Raw genomic sequence first — 21214 nt, forward strand, 5'->3', positions numbered from 1 at the left:
TGTGTCCTTTAGGGAAGCTTATTTAACCTCTCTAACTCTTGGTAAAAATGGGAATAATAATACATATCAAACCTCTTAGAGGTTACTGAGGGAATTAGGCAATAAAACACATTAAGCACCTGGGGTAGTATAAAAATGCTTTTTTTTTTCCCCACACAGTTTGTGTTTTACTTTAATTGTATGACTACAGGCAGCTGTTTTCCTATGCCCATGATTCAAAGAGAAAGCTAAGAGGGCTTTGAATAGCTTCCATTGACTTAAATGCAGGAAGTACCCTACTTCCAAATATGTGGAACAGTTTTTCCTAAGGCTGCCGTGTGTCTGAGAAAGACCATATTGAGTAATTGTTTTCTGAAGGCAGGAGAGGAGAGTGGGTGACTGATGGCTGTTGGGCAGCCTAAAATAATATTTCATTCTTGTCATCCTGACACAGTTTAAGATCAGATGATTTTGGATGGTTCTCCTGTTTCCCTCTTGGTTTGGAAGAACACAGCTTTTGTTACTTATGCTCTTAAACAACAGAGCTTTGTTCTATACTCAGGAGCATACAAACTAAACAGAAGATTTCCTTAAGGGCCATCCTATTTGCTGTGAGGGGTGATTCCCAGTGGAAAGTAGATGTGGTTAGCTCCAGCCATCTGTGGAGGGCCCACATCATCACAGAGGAACTTAGCCGAAACCCAGGGGAGCACGGCAGCCAATCAGATTGGGGATTTACTTCTCCTATACTGTGCTAACATTGGCGGACTCAGCCATTTAAAAATGCCCTGCTTACTTGGGCCTTGCTTTGTCCTACAAAACAAATAATCTTGTATTGCTTTCTTTGAGGCAGAAAAATGAAAATGCCAATATTTTGAGTGTTTTTTACTTTTGAGAACTTCTGGTTCGTAGACAATTGTTCCAGACTGCTGTGTTATCTTTTCAGAGCTGTTGATACTGTGGAATGAGGGTTGTAAATAAGGCTCAAGAGTTCTCATCAAAGGTTAATAGATCACTAGAAGGACACAAATTAGGTTCTGCCTGTCCTGTATCCCTCTTCTCAGCTCTCTTTCCTTGCACTATACCAGCTCCTGGCTCGCTGCCACACTGCCACACCCATGTGCAATTTTCACTTAACAAAGGCCAGGTCTGAGTAGAATATATGAAGTTGGGATCAATTCCAAATCAATTCCAAATGTTAATAATTACAGCTAGTAAGTATGGAGCACTTTGGAACATGCCAGGTTTTGTGTTAAGTGGTTTGCATGCATTATCTCGATGTTTCTCAAGGAGTAATCCATGATGACTGACTTTACAAGCCTGGGGTTGGTTGGTGGCATGCATGCCAGTAAAAATGCAGATTCCTAGGTTCCATTCTACACTTGTGAGTTGAGCATCCTGTGGTGAGGTCAGGTCATCTATTACTTTAACCAGCACCTTCAGCAATCCTGATGTACAAAAAGTTAAAGAACCTGTGTGTTATTTTTCAAAGCAAATGGGGCTCAAGTGCAATCTGCTTTCCTTCCACTGCTCTGATTTCTGTGCTTACATTTTTAGGGCAAAAAAAAAAAAAAAAAAAATCCTGTGGGCTGGGAGATGTGGGTGACTGATGCCTCTTAGTAGCTGGTGATTATGAATGTGTCCCTATAGCCAACGTGATTTTGAGATACCAAGTATTTGTCTCTATTGTGGGAGGATTAAAAATTGAGAAGTCTTCTCTTGACAGATGGTAGCCTGTGCTCTGAATATAGAGCAGGATGCCGCAGGGACTACAGAGGCAGGACTGCGTGAATGGTTGCATGGGTCGTGCACTGTCCAACCGGATGTGGTGGCCTTGCCCCAGGAGTGAAAACCTGGCATTCTCCTTGGCCCAGGCGTAGCCCACTCCTTAGAGGAGAAGGTAACTGATGTGCTGGTGTGGGTCTCAGGGACCAAGAATCTCCGCCTGCCTTTGGTTATCACGCTCCAAGGGGCCTGAAATCTTCAGGGTCGTAAATTCCTTGGTTCTTGGGTTTATTTCTGCTGCTGCTGCTGCTGCTAAGTCGCTTCAGTCGTGTCCGACTCTGTGCAACCCCAGAGACAGCAGCCCACCAGGCTCTCCAGTCCCTGGGATTCTCCAGGCAAGAACACTGGAGTGGGTTGCCATTTCCTTCTCCAATGCATGAAAGTGAAAAGTGAAAGTGAAAAGTGAAAGTCGCTCAGTCCTTTCCGACTCTTTGTGACCCCGTGAATTGCAGCCCATCAGGCTCCTCCGTCCATGGGATTTTCCAGGCAAGAGTACTGGAGTGGGGTGCCTTTGCCCAGGGACATTTAATCATAGTGGCACAGACTGGTTTAATGTGGTTTTTCTGGGCATTCATTTGGTGGGAGGGGAGGACAGGCTCCTTTGCAAGCCACTTTAGTGGAGGAAGCTGAGAGATTTAGCAAAACTATTTTTTTTTTTTCTTTTGAGGGGGCGAGGCACAGGTGGAGTGGGAGAGGCACTAGGGATACACTGGACCGGTGTCCCAGTTCTGAAGGTTATCCTCCAACACACTGTTTTCTGAATTCTTCAGCCCCTCCCATCCTCATTGTCTTGGTGTATGTCCAATGCCTAGTGCCCGTCCCCTCAATCACAGGCCTGGACTGCAGCAATATTGTGGGTAGCGAGGCCTCAGCGGCATGAGTGGGCCGTGGAGCGAATGGACACATGAAGTGTTCACCTCTGGATCTGAGGCAGCGTAGTGGGGTGGGGGAGCTAATCACTCACTTTTGGAATTGAGACCCCCTTCCTTTTGTATTTCTCTCCCAGGAGCAGGATAATTAGAATAAGGAGACTTAGTTTAGCTCATTCAACTCCCTGCCAGTCCCCATACAAAGCTTTCACATATGCAGTCATTTCTAGCATCCCAGGTAGGCTTCCCTGTGTTTCTTTATCAACTTGTTGAGAAAGAGCAGAGATGAGGCTGGACATGGGACTGTTAAGTCTTAACATTTGATTTTTTGGGATCTTGAAGAAAGTACCTTGGATTTCATTTTGAAAAAAAATTTTTTTTTTTTCCTAAACTGAAAATGTTCCCCAGTTTTCTCCCTGGTTATTTGTCCTGCTAACTCATATGGTAAGTGGTGCTGGTTCATGAATTTACCATCAGGGAATAAGCACCCTGAATGGAGAGGAGGTGGGAGGAAGGGGTTTGCTCTCAAGGAGGGGCCTGTCCTTGGTCTTGGTGGTCGGTGCTGGGAAGGGCACACAGATGGAGAGATGCCTCCTGGGAAGCACAGCAGTGAGAGAGTATGGGGTCCCTGAGGCCCTGTGAGCAGTGAGATGTGTCTGGCGGGGGTTTGTGTGGGCGGGGAAGGAGATTAAGGGTGAGACCACTGACAAATGAGGAATGTGGGAATGAAAGAGCGCAGCAGGCCATTGTCCGTCCCTAGGTTGGCTGTTCCCTTACCAAGCAGACTCTTTTTCTCTGTACCTCTTCAGTAAGTAAGCTGAAGTTCCAGTTAATAATCTCCTAAACTGAGAAATCCCCTCTCCTGGGAGGAGAGGAGATAATTAGCTTTAGTGTTCTCTCATATCTATGCTGAGAAGTCAGCATGAATTCTAGACATGATTCCTGTCTTTGGATAGTCATCAGAGCTGTTTGTGACAGGTCTCTCTTTTTTCCCCCTCCCTTCAACTCTTTTTTGATTAGGGTACCATGACTGAAATGAATGGCTTCCATTATTTTTTTGCCTTCATGCAGGAATCTTTAAACTAGGCCAAACTTTGGACCAACTATCATATGAATCATGTCTACTACAATTACCCTTTCTGTGTAATGTCCTAGGTTAGTGCCATTGTGTGACACAATAAATGTAGAGCAGGGTTGAAAATGTCAAGTGATAACCAGACAGAAGACTGACAGGGAACAGACCCACCTCCTTGAGCTCTTATCTCAGAGGCCTTAAGACAAAACCTTACCTGAATATTTCCCCAAATGAGATACATGATGTTAATAGATATATTTTACCATATTTGACTGTTCAGCAATTCAACTCCATTTTTGATGTTGTGTACATTTATTGCAATGAACTTATAATAATTATGGTACAAACGACAGTGTTCTCTTAATGAATGTTTATTACATAATAGGCTCAGTTCTAAGTTCAGTTCTTTGCCCGTTTAATCTTCACACCAGCCTCAGGACGTAGTTACTGTGAGTGCCCCATTTTACATATGGGGAAATTGAGGCACAGATCTCTTAAGTAGCCTGCCCGAAGTCCACAGATAAGAATCAGAACTGGGATTTGAACCCAGGCAGTCTAACTCAGAGTGTATGCTGTCAACCTCCATGCTATTAATATAATGCTTACACATTGCTTGAAGAGGTGGTTTTGGCATCAAATATGAAGAATGCAACCCTTCAAACTTTTCTCTTGCAAAATGTAAGTAATTGTCTGTTTTGTGTATGTCCTTTTGTATGACTGTTGATATATCATTACAAAGAAAAAGGGTTTTGACTATGAGCACAAAAGGTTGTTGATTTGGGTTAATTTTATGTGTAATAATGGTTTAGAATATTGTCACATGCATTGTTAGTACGTTTCCAAACATGCATGTTCTCAGATAGATAATTAAAAAGCAGCCACAAAAATTTCCCCCCATGTGCCGAGAACAAGTTTGATTATGAGGTCTATGTGCCCAGACGATGTGTTCTGTTATCTAAACCAAGAATATAAGCTTAATCCCTGCAGTGACCACAGATTCATAGCTCTTGTAACCATGACTTTTTATTTAAATGAAAAAAAATTTTTTTTTTTTTTTTGCTTTGTCAAGGTGAGCAGGCCTTCTAGCTGATGTATTTCTGAGTAACTGCTTGTATTTATGTTAACACCACAGACTGGCTCCAAGAGTTGACGTTTGAACTGTCAGCAGTTGCCCCCCACCAGCAACCTGGTCCAAGATCTAGGGTTTCTTTAGGTGGAGTCCAACCTGGTGAAAACAATGGGTCTATTTATCCATTTCACCTGGAGCACAGTTAACCTCTTGCCAACCTCCCCAGGTCTGACACACTAACTTGGTGGATCCAAATGTTTCTTAAGAGTTTTCTCATGAGCGACTCCTTTGGCCATGTAAACTGCAGGGCAAGGCAGATTAGCTTGTGGGCCTAAAAACTGTTCTTGGCCCAGATCTAGGGACACCTTTCAGTCAACCAGAGCTGCTCTGATAGTTAAGATGGGCTGAAGGCTCTTGGTTCAGATTAAAGGTTTGCATTGCTGAGTACTTTGCTTTAATTGGGATCATCTAAATTCTTGTCTGTGAGATGGAGATCCAGGAAATGAACTGAGAACAGAATTTAGCTGTCTGAATGACCTTTGTGTACCATGAACCCTCTTAGTGCCAGGTGCGAGAGCCAACAGCTATTAATTGATGGTGGTGATGGATGTAGTCTCTCCAGCTACAGCCTGCTAGCACAAGCCCTGTTGGATTGGAAATGATGCCTGCTATAAGCAGACTTTAGCACACCGCACTAACAACTTTCGGAAAAGTTAGTGTATTGGCATGTATTTTTAAGTTTCCTCCTTCATTGCATTGTTTTAAATAGGGCATTGAAATCAAATGTGAATGATATAATTGGCTTAAGTTGGATTGTACTGAGACATCACTTCCTTTCTTCCAGTGTGAGGTTTTCCCTGCTATGTGACCACTCCAGGTTCTAAGTATCTACCCTCACCCCCAGTTGCCAAGTAGCAGTAACATGTCTCAGGCTATCCTGATTATTACGATGATTGGAGGGAAGGCCATGCTGGTCTTTTAGAAAGCTCTCATCATGAGTGTGTTTTTGGTTGAACATTGCTTGCTAACAGATGAACAGCTTGCAGCTGAATCAAACAAAACCTTTAGTGTTTGTAAGGGTCAGGGTGCCAGGGGTCTGTCTGCAACTGAGCTTTATGTTGACACAGAGAATGTCTAGAAGCCATGAAAGCTTCTGACTCAAGGACTTGCTAGTTGGTTGCTGGCCATTGTTTTGAGTGGGGAGATGGTTATCTTCAAAGTTGTCAAAGGTAACATTTTCTTATAGGAAATTTCTGGGCAACTATCATGTGAAATAATTTAAATGCCTTAGTTTAGAGTATTCTTGGTCTTGTCTATTGAAAAATGATTTGAACATTGGAATTTGAAGAGATCTTAACATAATTTTATTTGGGGAATGAGAAACAGGGAATTCTGGGTGTTGAGGATTCAATGACAAAATTCTGGGTGTGAAGATTCAATGCCAACGTTACCTTAAGAGCATGCTTTCCCTTTCAGACTAGATCATCCTTGTTATTGTTGAGTAAATGGAATCACGATTTTAACAACCTGGCTTCCCTCAGAAGTTTCAGTTCTCACACAGTCACCATGAGCAGCAGCACTGTCAAGTAAACAAAGGTTTAATTAAGTAAAAAATATTTAAACGTAGTGAAATAGTCCTCCCTGGTTAGTCGCAAGTTGGACAATTCAAAGAACAGATCTTGGGGGGATTATGAATGGATTACTTTTTCTATTCCCTGTGTTTCTGTTTTTCTTCTTGGTGTCAAATCTCAAGTTAAATTCAGTCAACCATCTAGAGCAAACAAAAAGAGCATAAATGTCTTTTCTGTTCCTGTTCCTTATATTTCATCACTAAACAAAGCGTTTGCTTTCCTGGCTTCTTCCTTTGGGAGCATATAAAACTGACATGAGTTTATATTGAGGAGGTTCTGCTGTCACTTTGAAAGCATAATGACTGATTTTGTTATTTAAAAGTTTTTACAATGATTTTTTGGTTGCTAATGTTACACTTGCTACAAAATTTACTGAGGAGACACATCATTTGTTGAGGATTTGGAAGGATTTGTCATTAGGTAAAGTATGTCATGTATGTTAATTCCATTAAAATTTTTTTTTTCTTTAGTCATCTCTTATGACTTTAAAAATGTTTGCCACAGATGCATTAATAACTACAATTTGAAAGTTTGGTATAACAAGTAGTTGGTATTACTAATACTTCAAAATGTGATGGGAAATAAGGAAAATATTGCAAGGAAAACAGAAACCTAGGCCATGGGGGGCTATGCCAACTGGCTCTAACATTATTTTCTGCCCCAACAATCCCACCAAGGTACATTCTGGTACATGCTATATAGCCATGTATAGCTATATAGCTATATTGTGGGCCAGTATAATAACCCATTTTCCTAATTTACTATCTGAGTACAGTTATTCCTTTTAAGACACTAAAAACATTTAATTGTACTCATGAAACCCCTTTTCCCTCTTCCCTGCCTGAGCTGCCTTTATTCTTATTTCTGTGGGTGGGTGAAAAGGCTGTTCATCTGAAAAGATAGCTCTCAAACCGTTCTGGAAAATGATCTCTCTTCCTCCACAAATGATCATTTTGGTTTTAAATTTATTTCAGGTACATTAAGCCTCCCTGGACTCATACTCAATAACAAATGATCCTACAATAGATGAGATTAGAAAAAGGTAAAATGAGATCAAAGCAGACCTCGTCACCGGAGTGACTTAATGCATAGTATTTCAACTCAGCATTACTCCCACTAAAAATAAAAAGAAAGATGAAAATTACCTTTGAGTTTTTGCTGCTGTGGTTGCCCTCTGTGTCCCAGGGGTACCTGGGTCCTTTAAGGTCGGCGAGGTTGATCTTGCCAAAGCATAACAGATCTTGCTCCAGGTGAAGTTGCATTTCCCAGTCCTTTGTCGTGCTTCCCTTGGGCAGTAAAGCTATGATTTTTTTCTGGCCTTGCAAGGGAAAGTGATTCCAGATAAGCTGAGTGTTATGTGGAATATCTCATCTCTGTTGTTGTAGTGCAGCCCTTTCAGCTTTCCAGAGCCAGTCAGACTTGTTATGAGGAGCTAAATGATTGGCTGGATCTGGGGCTCAGTTTCATAAATTATAGCCCAGCGTACGAGAAGCACAAGTCCTATAGTTGCTGTAGTCCAGAGGCCTGCCAGTTCCTGCTTTAACGCATATGTAGTCGTAATTGAGTTCTAACACGGCCTTGGATGTTTCTGTCCTAAATAGCTGACATTGCATCTTCAAGACTGTGTGAGTAATCCTGACTCTTTTTTTTTTTTTTTAAAAACTCCGTAAATTAATTACATGCCCCGAGAGGGAGTGATGGTAATTAGAAAATACTGAAGTAGCAAATGATTCATTTTCAAGGTGCTGTTTTCTGTGTATCAAGTTCAATGCAATTAATCGTAAAGCTTCTAAGACCTGGCAGGATTATTCCAGCTTTTTTTTTTCTTTTTTTTTTTTTTGCCACGAATCAGAGTCAAGCTGTATTTTGAAGGAGGCTCTTCAATGCATTTGCTAGCCGGGTTTGTGTTAAGGGGTCTGGAAAGTGAGAAAGGTCCAATACGAGCAGGTTAAAACAGATTGTTGGTGTCAAAGCCATGGCTGAGAGCCCTTGAGTCTGACAAGTTTCAAGACTTCCCACCCACATGGTCCACAGCTGGGAGGGAGCAGTCAGGACAGGCAGTCCTTTTGGGACACAGGTACACAACACTCAGAGCACAGAAAGAGGAGAAATGTGAAATGACAGCAAAGCTTTGCTTTACTAACATCTGAAGCTGTACCAAGGCATATTCTATGGATAACTAGAATACTTTTACATGTATAAAAATGCTCCTCAGTGGTTCTGTTTATATGGTGGGGAGCTGAATGAGAACTCCCTAGCTTGTGTGTGTGTGTGTGTGTTTAAAGCCTTTAAGAAGCATATTAAACACACAGAAACAACATAAACAGAAGAAAGTATGTGGATTGGAATGTGTGGTCAGAGCAGATCAAATTATCCCAGGGAAGCCGTTGTTAGGTTTGTATTATTGCTGGGGGTGACTTCTGTTGGTAACCAGGTTGAAGATAAAGCCAGAGCAGATTGAGAGGAGAACCTAGAAAACATCAGCATTTTATTACCTTCTATAGCATATACTGCAGGATAGAGTTAATACTGAGTATAGACTGGTGAGGGTAAGCAGTTCATGTTTTGCTTTTAAAACATTATTGATTTCTCCTGTCATTAAAAAAAAAGAAAATCAGACTTTTGTCTATGAAGTTAATCATTAGAAATAAATATTTTTTCTTCCACATCATTTTTATATCTTTCTCAATACGTCACAAAGTTAGGTAATTTCTTACAATTTTGGGTTGTTTTCAGTTTGCTTTTTGTCTAAATTTTCATCTTTAGACTTAGAGATACAAATCTATATTTTTGTGCTGTACATAAGCCTCAAGCATAAATCATCTGAACAGTTTTTAAAATCACGAGTTTCTGTGGCCAGTGTAAATTTCTAATAGCTAGAATAGTTACTTGCCAATTCCTATAAAAATATTATTTTTATACCTAAGAGCAGTTTATTTTTGGTCAGACCTATTTAAATGACTGACATGATTTGGTCAGTAGGAAAGAAATAATAGTTATGTGTTTGCAAAATTTTATGTTTCATTCACTTTGGAAATGCAAAATTTTGTTGTTAAAATATTTTTGCCTTCTAAAATATAACCCCTTTTAGGTCACAGCAACAAATGAGGTTTATAAAAGAAGAGAAAAATAACAGAATCCTTTTCTGTATTAGCCAAGTATATTTCAAATAGTTTTAAAACATGTAATTCTAATACATTCTTTTAGAAACATGCTCTCTGTGAAGAAAGAGTATGAGCTTCTAATTGTGATAGTGTGATAAGTTCCTTTATTTAGTTTCCATGGCTGTAGACACTACTAGTAAGAGTTGACAGTCATTATTTTATGTCTTAACCTACTATATCAGTGAAGAAAGGAGCGCATCTACTGAAGGACAGTAATCTCACCCCTCCCGGTGGTTCGGGGCCCATGTAGGGTAAGAAGTGGGGAGAGTGGAAGCAGCTTTCTCTGAACTGGTTTCTGACCTTTAAGCTGGCTCCTTCTCTCAGCGTCGTGTCGGTATGGCTTTCTTGCTGTAGCTATCACATTCCCTCCTACCTCTTCATGCCTCCCTTCTTTATAGTATTAACTTGAGCTCTGATTGAGATGAATCAAATGCAAATGACCTATGCTCAGCTATCGGATATTAATCAGCTGCTCATGCAGTTCAGAAGGTGTTTAGAACACGGCTCAGGGAAATTCTGTTGGGAGTATTGACATCTTGCATTGGAGCTTCCTGTAGGACTTTCACCTCTTCAGTTCTCTGGATTCACATCTGTTTTACATGAAAGGGCAGGACTTTAAGAAAAGAGTAGAGGAGTACCAGGTGTCCAGGGATAGGTATCTGTGAGCAAGATGTTGTGCAGAAAGGAAACATTTTCCGAATAGCAGGAGCTGATCTCTTTTCCCTCTGTACTTTATTTCCAATTGCCATTTTTGTCTGACTGTGGAAGTTCTTTGGCAGATAAGGTTCTGTAAAACTATGTATATCTGCTATAGACAGATGGATTTGACAAAGATATATCCAACAAGGAATGTATTACATCATAAACTTGCAAAGCACTCATGAATGCAAATTGGCTTAAGTAATATTTCTTGATTGAATTACATTTTCCAGGGTTTCATTTGGTGAATTTCACTTTTGGAAAGATTTGCTCTTCTCTAAGATATTTTTTTTTCCAGTGTTATATATAGAACTACTCTTTTTGCTTACTCTTGCTGAAGAATTTAATTATCCTTAGTTGGCGTTTTCAAAAGACTTGCTGTCCCACCTGGAGTTTGTTTTAGAGTAGAGCAAAACAAAAAACCTCCTCTCCTTCCCCCAACCCAGAGTTAAAAGCTTTAGATTTGTATGATTCTCTCTGTTTGTGGAGCTTGATACTACCCCTTGGAAGAGGAGGAACTTTCATTTAATTAAAAAATCAATTTTTCCACTTTAATTATAAAATATATGCAGGTGATATAATTTTCTGTTATACTAATCACAAACCAAAATTGTATCCCTCCAATTTCAGGAAGCAAAATGACTTGGTAAATTGATCTTGGAGTTAGTGAGATCATGCTCAAGTCTTTTAAATTTTTTTAAGCCTCAGTCTCTACGTCTGTAAAATGGAAATAATGGTATATATATCCTGGTGTTTTACTGTATTGGTAAATATCAGCAGTATGATGAGAAAGTGCTGATTAAAGAATATTTTAGTTATTTGGGCTAAGGTAATGATGTTATTATCATTACAAAACTTCATAGCACTGGTTAGTTTCCTTTACTTCTAAAAGTATATCCCCAGAATTGAATAAATACTTTTTAGAGCAAAAGCACTCTTCAGTGTTTGATCTTGAAAAATTACAAAGGTTTTCAGAGCCTCAGTCCTTATCTGTCTGTTACTTAAGTATAAAAATAATAGTAGGGTTACTATAACAATAAGAAAGTGATATTGTACGTGAAAATATATTTAGTAAACTTCTAAGTGCCCTGTACATGTTACTTATGTATTATCAGGATATTAATAAAAGGTATAAATAGTCAATTTTTAAAATGGAAAATATCACATACATTTCCTTTAAATTGTATAATTCCATTTGTATAAAATGTACAGAATAGGCAAATTCATAGAGACAGAAAATAGATGAATGGTTATGAGGCATTGGGGGAAGAATGTATGAGGCATGACTGTTAATGGGACCTACACATTTCTTATTGATTAGCTTTCTTTTTTAAAAAATAAAGGTAATTCTTTATTTTTCTTGTTTGTGACTTTAAACTTTGTACTTTGTACGGGGGTATAGCCGATTAACAGTGTTGTGGCATGTGTGGCTGACTCCTTCACTGTTCATCTGAAGTTTGATTAGCTTTCTGAGCTACGTCTCCTTCCCTCCAACAGGGTGGATTAAGCTGGTACTGTGACTTTCCTTCCACCTAGATATAGCACAAAGCTAGTATTCAGATAAGCATTCCCTCACAGTCTGCATTTAGAACTGTTTTTAGAGGGCATAGTTTCCTCAGAAGAAAGAGTGACTTAGAAAATTTAGATTGACAGATGTCCTTGAACTTTTTATTGTTGTTTTTCTCTCTTTATTAAATTTAACTAACAAAATAATCATATACGTTAAGATGATGCTTATTCTGTGGGCTTTTCATACCAGGAATAAAGTGAATGGTCAAGATGACTTTCTGAACAATTTACAAAGTTCGGTCAACAGTTTTGAATCTCAGATTTTTAACTGGTTCTATTTTGAAAGGTCATCACAACTTTTTGGATTATTGGCCATGGGTATGTCCTACATTTCAGCTAATTGAGTGCACTGTTGTTAAAGAGTTTAATTATTTCCTAATAGTACTATTGGTGAGTCTGAAACAGTTCTACCACATGTAGAATCCTTTTTTTTTTTTTTAGATGAAACTATGCAGGATGCACAATAAGTAAAACAAATAAAAAATGAAATGAATTTTCTCCTGTCTTTATCCTACATACTTCACCCAGCAATTATGAGAGAACCTTCTGGAAATGAAAGAATTTAATTTGTAGTATAGTTTTTAAAATTAAAAAAATTTTTTTAATTTATTTTTTATTGAGGTATAGTTGATGTGCAGTATTATATGTCTCAGGTGTACAATTTAGTGATTCACAATTTTTAAAGATTATACACCATTTATAGTTTTTATAAAATTTGACTATAGTTCCTGTGCTGCATAATATATCTGTGTAGCTTATTTATTTTATACATAGTAGTTTATACCTCTTAATCCCTTATCCCTGTCTTGCTGTTCCCTCCTTCCCTCTCCTGCTGCTAACCACTAGTTTGTTCTGTATACCTGTGAGTCTATTTCTGTTTTGTTAATATTCACTAGTTAATTTTATCTTTTAGATTTCACATATATGTAATAACCACATTATGTCTGACATATCACAGCATAATACTCTCCAGGTCTGTCCAAGTTGTTGCAAATGGAAAAATTTCACTTATGGCTAGGTAGTATTCCTCTGTGTGTGTGTGTGTGTGTGTGTGTGTATACACACGCCACATCTTTATTCATCTGTTGATGGACACTTAGGTTGCTTCTATATCTTAGCTATTATAGATAGTGCTACTCTGAACATTGTGGTGCCATGTATCTTTTTGAATTAATGTTTTTGGTTAATTTTGGATACATATACCCAGGAGTGAAATTGCTGGGTCATATGGTAGTTTGGTTTTTCAGTTCAGTTCAGTTGCTCAGTCATGTCCAACTCTGTGACCCCACGGACTGCAGCACACCAGGCTTCCCTGTCCATCACCAACTCCTGGAGCTTGCTCAAATTCACGTCCATTGAGTTGGTGATGTATCCAACCATCTCATCCTCCGTCGTCCCCTTTTCCTCCTGCCTTCAATCTTTCCAGCATCAGGGTCTTTTCTCTTAATGAGTCAGTTCTTCGCATGAGGTGGCCAAAGTGTTAGAGCTTTAGCATCAGTCCTTCCAATGAATATTGATTTCCTTTAGGATTGGCTGGTTTGTTCTCCTTGCAGTCCAAGGGACACTCAAGAGTATCCCCCAACACCACAGTTCAAAAGCATTCAATTCTTTGGTGCTCAGCCTTCTTTATGGTCCAACTCTCACATCTATACATGACTACTGGAAAAACCATAGCTTTGACTAGATGAACCTTTGTTGGTAAAGTAATGTCTCCGATTTTTAATATGCTGTCTAGGTTGGTCATAGCTTTTCTTCCAAGGAGCAAGCATCTTTTAATTTCATGGCTGCAGTCACCATCTGCAGCGATTTTGGAGCCCAAGCAAATAAAGTCTGTCACTGTTTCCATTGTTTCCCCATCTGTTTGCCATGAAGTGATGGGACTGCATGCCATGATCTTAGTTTTTTGAATGTTCAGTTTTAAACCAGCCTCTTCACTCTCCTCTTTCACTTTCATCAAGAGGCTCTTTAGTTCCTCTTTGCTTTCTGCCATAAGGGTGGTGTCATCTGCATATCTGAGGTTATTGGTATTTTTCCTGGCATTCTTGATTCCAGCTTGTGCTTTATCCAGTCCAACATTTCTCATGATGTACTCTGCATACAAATTAAATAAGCAGGGTGACAATGTACAGCCTTGACGTACTCCTTTCCCAATTTGGAACCAGTCTGTTGTTCCATGTCCATTCTAACTGTTGCTTCCTGACCTGCATATAGATTTCTCAGGAGGCAGGTAAGGTGGACTGGTATTCCTATCTCTTTAAGAATTTTCCACAGTTTGTTGTGATCCACACAGTCAAAGGCTTTGGCATAGTCAATAAAGCAGAAGTGGATGTTTTTCTGGAATTCTCTCACTTTATCTATGATCTGATGGATGTTGGCAATTTGATCTCTGGTTCCTCTGCCTTTTCTAAATCCAGCTTGAACATCTGGAAGTTCTCGGTTCATATACTGTTGAAGCCTAGCTTGGAGAATTTTGAGCATTACTTTGCTAATGTGTGAGATGAGTGTAATTGTGCAGTAGTTTGAACATTCTTTGGGATCGGAATGAAAACTGACCTTTTCCAGTCCTTTGGCCACTGCTGAGTTTTCCAGATTTGTTGGCATATTGAGTGCAGCACTTTAACAGCATCACATTTTAGGATTTGAAATAGCTCAGTTCTGTTTTTATTTTTTGGAGAAACCTCAGTACTGTTTTCTGTAGCAGCTATACCAACTTAGATTCCCATCCACAGTGTACAAGGATTCCTTTTTCTCCAAATCCTTAATGACTTTTATTTGTGGTCTTTTTGGTGATAGCCATATTGACAGGTGGGAGGGTGATATCTCATTGCGGTTTTGATTTGCATTTCTCTGATAGTTAATGATGTTGGGCATCTTTTTATGTGCCTGTTAGCCATCTGTATGTCTTCTTTGGAAAAATGTCTATTCAGCTCCTTTGTCCATTTTTGATTGGATGCTTTGTTTTCTTGATACTGAGTTGTGTGAACTGTTTATATATTTTATATATTAACTGCCTGTTGGTCACATTATTTGCAAATATTTCTCCCATTCCATTAGTTGTCTTTCATATTGTAGATGGTTTCCCTTGCAGTGTAAAAGCTTTTAAGTTTAATTAGGTCCCATTTGTTTAATTTTGCTTTTATTTCTTTTGCTTTACGAGCCAGATTTAAAAAGCTGTTGCTGTGATTTATGTCATAGAGTGTTCTATGTTCCTTTCTAGGAGTTTTATGGTTTCAGGTCTTGCATTTAGCTCTTTAAACCATTTTGAGTTTATCTTTGTGTATGGTGTGAAAGAGTGTTCTAATTTCATTGTTTTACATGTATCTGTTAATTTTTCCAGCAACATTGTTGAAGAGACTATCTTCTCTCCATCGTATGTTCTTGCCTCTTCTGTCATGTATTAATTGACCAAGGGTACATGGATTTATCTCTGGGCTCTCTATCCTGTTTCATTGACCTATGTGTCTGTTTTTGTATCAGTGCATGTCTGCATGCTCAGTCACGTCTGACTCTTTGTGACCCCACGGACTGTAGCCTGCCAGGCTCTTCTGGTCATGAGAGTATCCCAGCAAGAATACTAGAGTGGGTTGCCATTTCCTTCTCCAGGGGGTCTTCCCAACCCAGGGATCAAACCTGCATCTCCTGCAGCTCTAGCACGGGCAGGCAGATTCTTTACCACCGAACCATCTGGGAAGCCCTTTTGTGCCAGTACCATACTTAAAAAATTTTTTTTAATATTGTAGCTTTATAGTATAGTCTGAAGTCAAGGAACATGATATTTCCAATTGTGTTCTTTCTCAAGGTTGTTTTGGCTCTTTGAGATCTTCTGTTTTTACATACAAATTTTAAAGTTATTGTTCTAGTTCTGTGAGAAATGCCCTCAGTATTTTGATAGGGTTTGCACTGAATCTGCAGTTCGCCTTGGGTAGTATAGTCACTTTAATAATATTAATTCTTCCAAGCTATGAATATGGTATGTATTTCCATCTGTTGGTGTTGTCTGCAACTTATTTCATCAGTGTCTTATAGTTTTCCAAGTACAGTCTTTTGCTACCTTTGGTAGGTTTATTCATAGGTATTTTATTCTTTTTGATGTGATGGTAAATGGGATCGCTCCCCTAATTTCTCTTTCTGATAGTTCATTGTTGGTGTATTGAAATGTAACATATTTTTGTGTATTAATTTTTAATCTAAAATTTTATTAAATTCATTGATAAGCTTTAGTACTTTACTAGTTTTTTGATGGCATCTCTAGGATTTTCTATGTATAATGTTATGCCATAGTGATATGTGGTACTTCCTTATTTCCAATTTAGATTTCTTTTTTCCCTTCTTAACTTGTTTCTGGGGCTAGGACTTCCAATACTATGTTGAATTAAAGCGCTGAGAGTGGGTATCCTTGTCTTGTTCCTGTCTTAGAGGGAATGCTTTCAGCTCTTCATTGTTGAGGATGGTGGTATTTATGGGCTTGTCATAGATGGCAATTTATTATGTTGTAGTATGTCCCCTCTATAAGCACTTTCTGGAGAGATTTTATCATTGATGGATGTTAAATTTTATAAAAAACTTTTTCTGCCTCTACTGAGGTGATTGTAGTACATGTTGAAAACTGCCATCTGGAACCGTTGTCATGACTTTCTTCTACCTTTAATGATTGGCTAAGACTCTCTTCAGTAATTTAAAATTTTAATGAAAGACTGTTTTTAACTCCTGCCCCCAAGTTTATTGAGATACAATTGACATATTACATTGTGTGTGTTTAAGGCATACAATGAGTTGATTTGATACATTTACATATAGTAGTCCTCTCTTGTCCAAGGTTTGACTCTCTGTAGTTTCAGTTACCTGAGATCAATTGAGGTCCCAAAATATTAAATGGAGAATTCCAGAAATAAGCTATTTGTAAATTTTAAATTACATGCCATTCTGAGTAGTGTGATGAAATGCCAGTCTGCTACATGTCACACCCTGGATGTGAATTATCACTTTCCCCAGCATATACTACTGGTTAGTCACTTAGTAGATGATTATCAAATCAGCTGTACTGGTCATAGTGTTTGTGTTCAAGTAACCTTTATTTTACTTAATAATGGCTTCAAAGGTCAAGCAGTGATGCTGGCAATTCAGATAAACTTTATTATAGGTAAGTATGTATAAAGAGAAGTAGTAGGTAGAGGGTTTGTTACTATCCATGGTTTCAAGCATTCCCGGTCTTGGAACATATCTCTCAAGGATAAGGGGGGATTGCTGTATTACAAAATGATTGCCACTAGTGTTAGTTAACATTTGCATCACGTCACCTAGTTGCCATTTTTCTTTTTTTGGTGAGAATATTTAAGCCATACTCTCTTGGCAACATTCAAGTATATAATACAGTATTATTAACTATCATTTCTGTGCTGTATGTTAGATCCCTAAACTTTTTCATATTATAACTGGAAGTTTGGATTCTCTGACTAATATTTCCCTCTTTTTTCCACTCCCCAGTCCCTGGCAACTACTATTCTACTCTCTATTTCTATAAACTCAGCTTTTTAGGATTCCACACATAAGTGAAGTCACACAATATTTGCCTTTCTGTACCTGACTTATTTTACTTAGCACAGTGCCCTCAAGTTATAGACATATTATTGCAAATGGCAGGATTTCCTTCTTTTTTATGGCTGAGTAATATTCTACTCCAAAATCACTGCAGATGGTGATTACAGCCATGAAATTAAAGGACACTTACTCCTTGGAAGGAAAGTTATGACCAACCTAGATAGCATATTGAAAAGCAGAGACATTACTTTGCCAACAAAGGTCCGTCTAGTCAAGGCTATGGTTTTTCCAATGGTCATGTATGGATGTGAGAGTTGGACTGTGAAGAAGGCTGAGCGCCGAAGAATTGATGGTTTTGAACTGTGGTGTTGGAGAAGACTCTTGAGAGTCCCTTGGACTGCAAGGAGATCCAACCAGTCCATTCTAAAGGAGATCAGTCCTGGGTGTTCTTTGGAAGGACTGATGCTAAAGCTGAAACTCTAGTACTTTGGCCACCTCATGTGAAGGGTTGACTCATTGGAAAAGACTCTGATGCTTGGAGGGATTGGGGGCAGGAGGAGAAGGGGCCAACAGAGGATGAGATGGCTGGATGGCATCACGGACTTGATGGACATGAGTCTGAGTGAACTCCGGGAGTTGGTGATGGACAGGGAGGCTTGGCGTGCTGCGATTCATGGGGTCGCAAAAAGTCGGACACGACTGAGTGACTGAACTGAACTGAATATTCTACTGTGTGTGTGTGTATCACTGTTTAAAATCCATCCATCCACAGTTGGACACTTACATTGTTTCTAGGCTATTTTTTTCTCTTCTTCTCCTCCCCTCCCTTCCCTTGCCTTTCCCTCTCTTCTTGTCCCCTCTCCTCTCTTCTCATTTCCTCTCCTCTTGTTTCCTGTCCTCTTCCTTCTGTTATCTAATATGTCTATGTAGAATCTAAGCTTTGAGTTTGGCCACTATGTATAAGTTAAATTTAAAAATTATAATCTTTATCACCTAGAAAAAATTAAGAACTTTTCAAATCTTAGTCCCATATGGTAACAGTTTTCCAAGGCTATTAATATATAACTGAAAATTATGATTATAGGAGTTACCATTGATTTAATATTTATGTCCAGTAGTGAAGAAAGTGGTAATGGGATGCTTTTCTCTTTCCACCTATCTCTTCCTCTTCTGTATCAATTGTTTGAATCTCTTGCTTTGTATTTTTAGAGAAGGGTAGGAAGAAAATGAAAAATGGGCAGCAAATATAAACTGTTCAAGCCTTCTCTACTCTTTTCCTGTTCCTTGAGTGTTGTATAAATTTTGCAGGGAATGCTAGCTTATTATTGAGAAAAACTGCTTATGAAAAGAATGTATAGCTTTTGGACAACTGTTTTTCTTGCCTGGAGTTGTGCAAATCATGGAATTAATATAAATTTGGTTTGCAGCTTCTCTATTTTCTAGAGGCTGCAGAGATTTCTCTCTACTCTGAACTTTTGGAGATTAGCAAAAATATTTATATCACAAACAAAAAGAACACAGATGCCTACTCAGTAACCAAAAATATTTTTTAGATCATTTCTATTTAAAAGAAATCTCCCCACAAACTTTTAATTTTCTCTTAATAAACATCATAAGCCATTTTAGTCCTTTACTCTGGATATATTAGGATCAAATATTTTTGTTGGGTGATAAGTCAGTAGTAACCTCAGTTATTTTGACAACCAAATTACTTTCTTCCAATATAAGCCAAATTTACAATTAAGCTATTTAAGAAATAAAGACAGCAAATAAACATCTAATTTTCATGTCCTGACCTAATAAATAGAAAGACTAACTTATTTCATATCCTCATATTTATCTGATTGAAATACGAGTGCCTAGAAATAATTTTCCCACAACTCCATTTACTTGTTTATCTCCCTGGCACATTCCGAAATCAATTTTAAAGGCAACACTGAAAAAGAATAAAATATCTTCAATCTAACATACAAGCAATCTTTTTATTTTGGTGGATCTGAACAAAAATAATAAACACTTATAGTCATTACCCTCAGGCATTCAAAAACAATGACATTTCTCAACTGTTAAATTCTAAAGATTATATTCTATTTAGTAAAGATTTTACATATGTCATATCATGTTCATGGTCTTTGAAATAAGGCAGCCTACATACAGTCGAAAGGTAATGGCTTAAAAGAGACACTGATGTATAGAACAGTCTTATGGACTCTGTGAGAGAGGGAGAGGGTGGGAAGATTTGGGAGAATGGCATTGAAACATGTAAAATATCATGTATGAAACAAGTTGCCAGTCCAGGTTCGATGCACGATACTGGATGCTTGGGGCTGGTGCACTGGGACGACCCAGAGGGATGGAATGGGGAGGGAGGAGGGAGGAGGGTTCAGGATGGGGAACACATGTATACCTGTGGCGGATTCATTTTGATATTTGGCAAAACTAATACAATTATGTAAAGTTTAAAAATAAAATAAAATTAAAAAAAAACATTGTAATGTAAAAAAACATTTACTATGTAAAAAACAACTATAACAATCTAAGTATTCAAAAATAGACTATTTAAAAAAAAATAAAAATAAATTTAATTAGAAAAAAAAAAAAAAAAGGTAATGGCTTGGCATTTTTTAGCAATTGAAGAAATGGTGCCTGGGGCCAGGTTCTATTCTGAGTGGCTGTGTTACTCTGAGCAAGTTATTCAGTCTTCCTGTACCTCAATTCATTGTCTGAAAAATGGGATTATAATGGTACCTACCTGGTTAGATTGCTGTGTACTTTAGGTAAATTAGTATAGGTAAAACACTTGGAATGATGAATAATGCATCAGATCAGATCAGATCAGATCAGTCGCTCAGTCGTGTCCGACTCTTTGCGACCCCATGAATCACAGCACGCCAGGCCTCCCTGTCCATCATCAACTCCCGGAGTTCACCCAGACTCAAGTCCGTCGAGTCAGTGATGCCATCCAGCCATCTCATCCTCTGTTGTCCCTTATCCTCTTGCCCCCAATCCCTCCCAGCATCAGAGTCTTTTCCAATGAGTCAACTCTTCGCATGAGGTGGCCAAAGTATTGGAGCTTCAGCTTTAGCATCATTCCTTCCAAAGAAATCCCAGGGCTGATCTCCTTTAGGATGGACTGGTTGGATCTCCTTGCAGTCCAAGGGACTCTCAAGAGCCTTCTCCAACACCACAGTTCAAAAGCATCAATTCTTTGGCGCTCAGCCTTCTTCACAGTCCAACTCTCACATCCATACATGACCACTGGAAAAACCATAGCCTTAACTAGACGGACCTTTGTTGGCAAAGTAATGTCTCTGCTTTTGAATATGCTATCTAGGTTGGTCATAACTTTCCTTCCAAGGAGTAAGCGTCTTTTAATTTCATGGCTGCAGTCACCATCTGCAGTGATTTTGGAGCCCAGAAAAATAAAGTCTGACACTGTTTCCACTGTTTCCCCATCTATTTCCAATGAAGTGATGGGACTGGATGCCATGATCTTAGTGTTCTGAATGTTGAGCTTTAAGCCAACTTTTTCACTCTCCACTTTCACTTTCATCAAGAGGCTTTTTAGTTCCTCTTCACTTTCTGCCATAAGGGTGGTGTCATCTGCATATCTGAGGTTATTGATATTTCTCCCAGCATAGTAAGTGCTTTATAAATGTTTAAGTATTTATTCTAGACAGGTAAAATTTCTTCAGTTAGTTCTAAAACTTCTTCTAGCCAGTGTTCACGGGTCTCTCCAAATAGATCTTATGTGTCTCCGTGTTTTTTCTGTTAAAGGGATTAAATGGAATCTTTCCTTTGTTGATTTAAAGTCAACATTCTCAGTGGTATTGAGT

General features: G+C 38.6%; 2 long non-coding RNA genes across 5 annotated transcripts in view; one reads left to right on the plus strand and one right to left on the minus strand.

Annotated features, from left to right (window-relative positions):
• Nucleotides 1-21214, plus strand: part of LOC129633320 (uncharacterized) — a 607349-nt gene that overhangs the window by 23969 nt on the left and 562166 nt on the right. The gene's annotated exons all lie outside the window — the stretch shown is intronic.
• LOC129633328 (uncharacterized) lies at nucleotides 4776-8038 on the minus strand. The gene is made up of 3 exons (XR_008705030.1): nucleotides 7554-8038; nucleotides 6229-6356; nucleotides 4776-4933 (listed from the first exon to the last, which is right to left on the minus strand). It is a non-coding gene; the product is annotated as an uncharacterized LOC129633328 (long non-coding RNA).

The sequence above is a fragment of the Bubalus kerabau genome, chromosome 18 (assembly GCF_029407905.1).
Source record: "Bubalus kerabau isolate K-KA32 ecotype Philippines breed swamp buffalo chromosome 18, PCC_UOA_SB_1v2, whole genome shotgun sequence".
NCBI classification, from domain to species: Eukaryota; Metazoa; Chordata; class Mammalia; order Artiodactyla; family Bovidae; genus Bubalus; species Bubalus kerabau.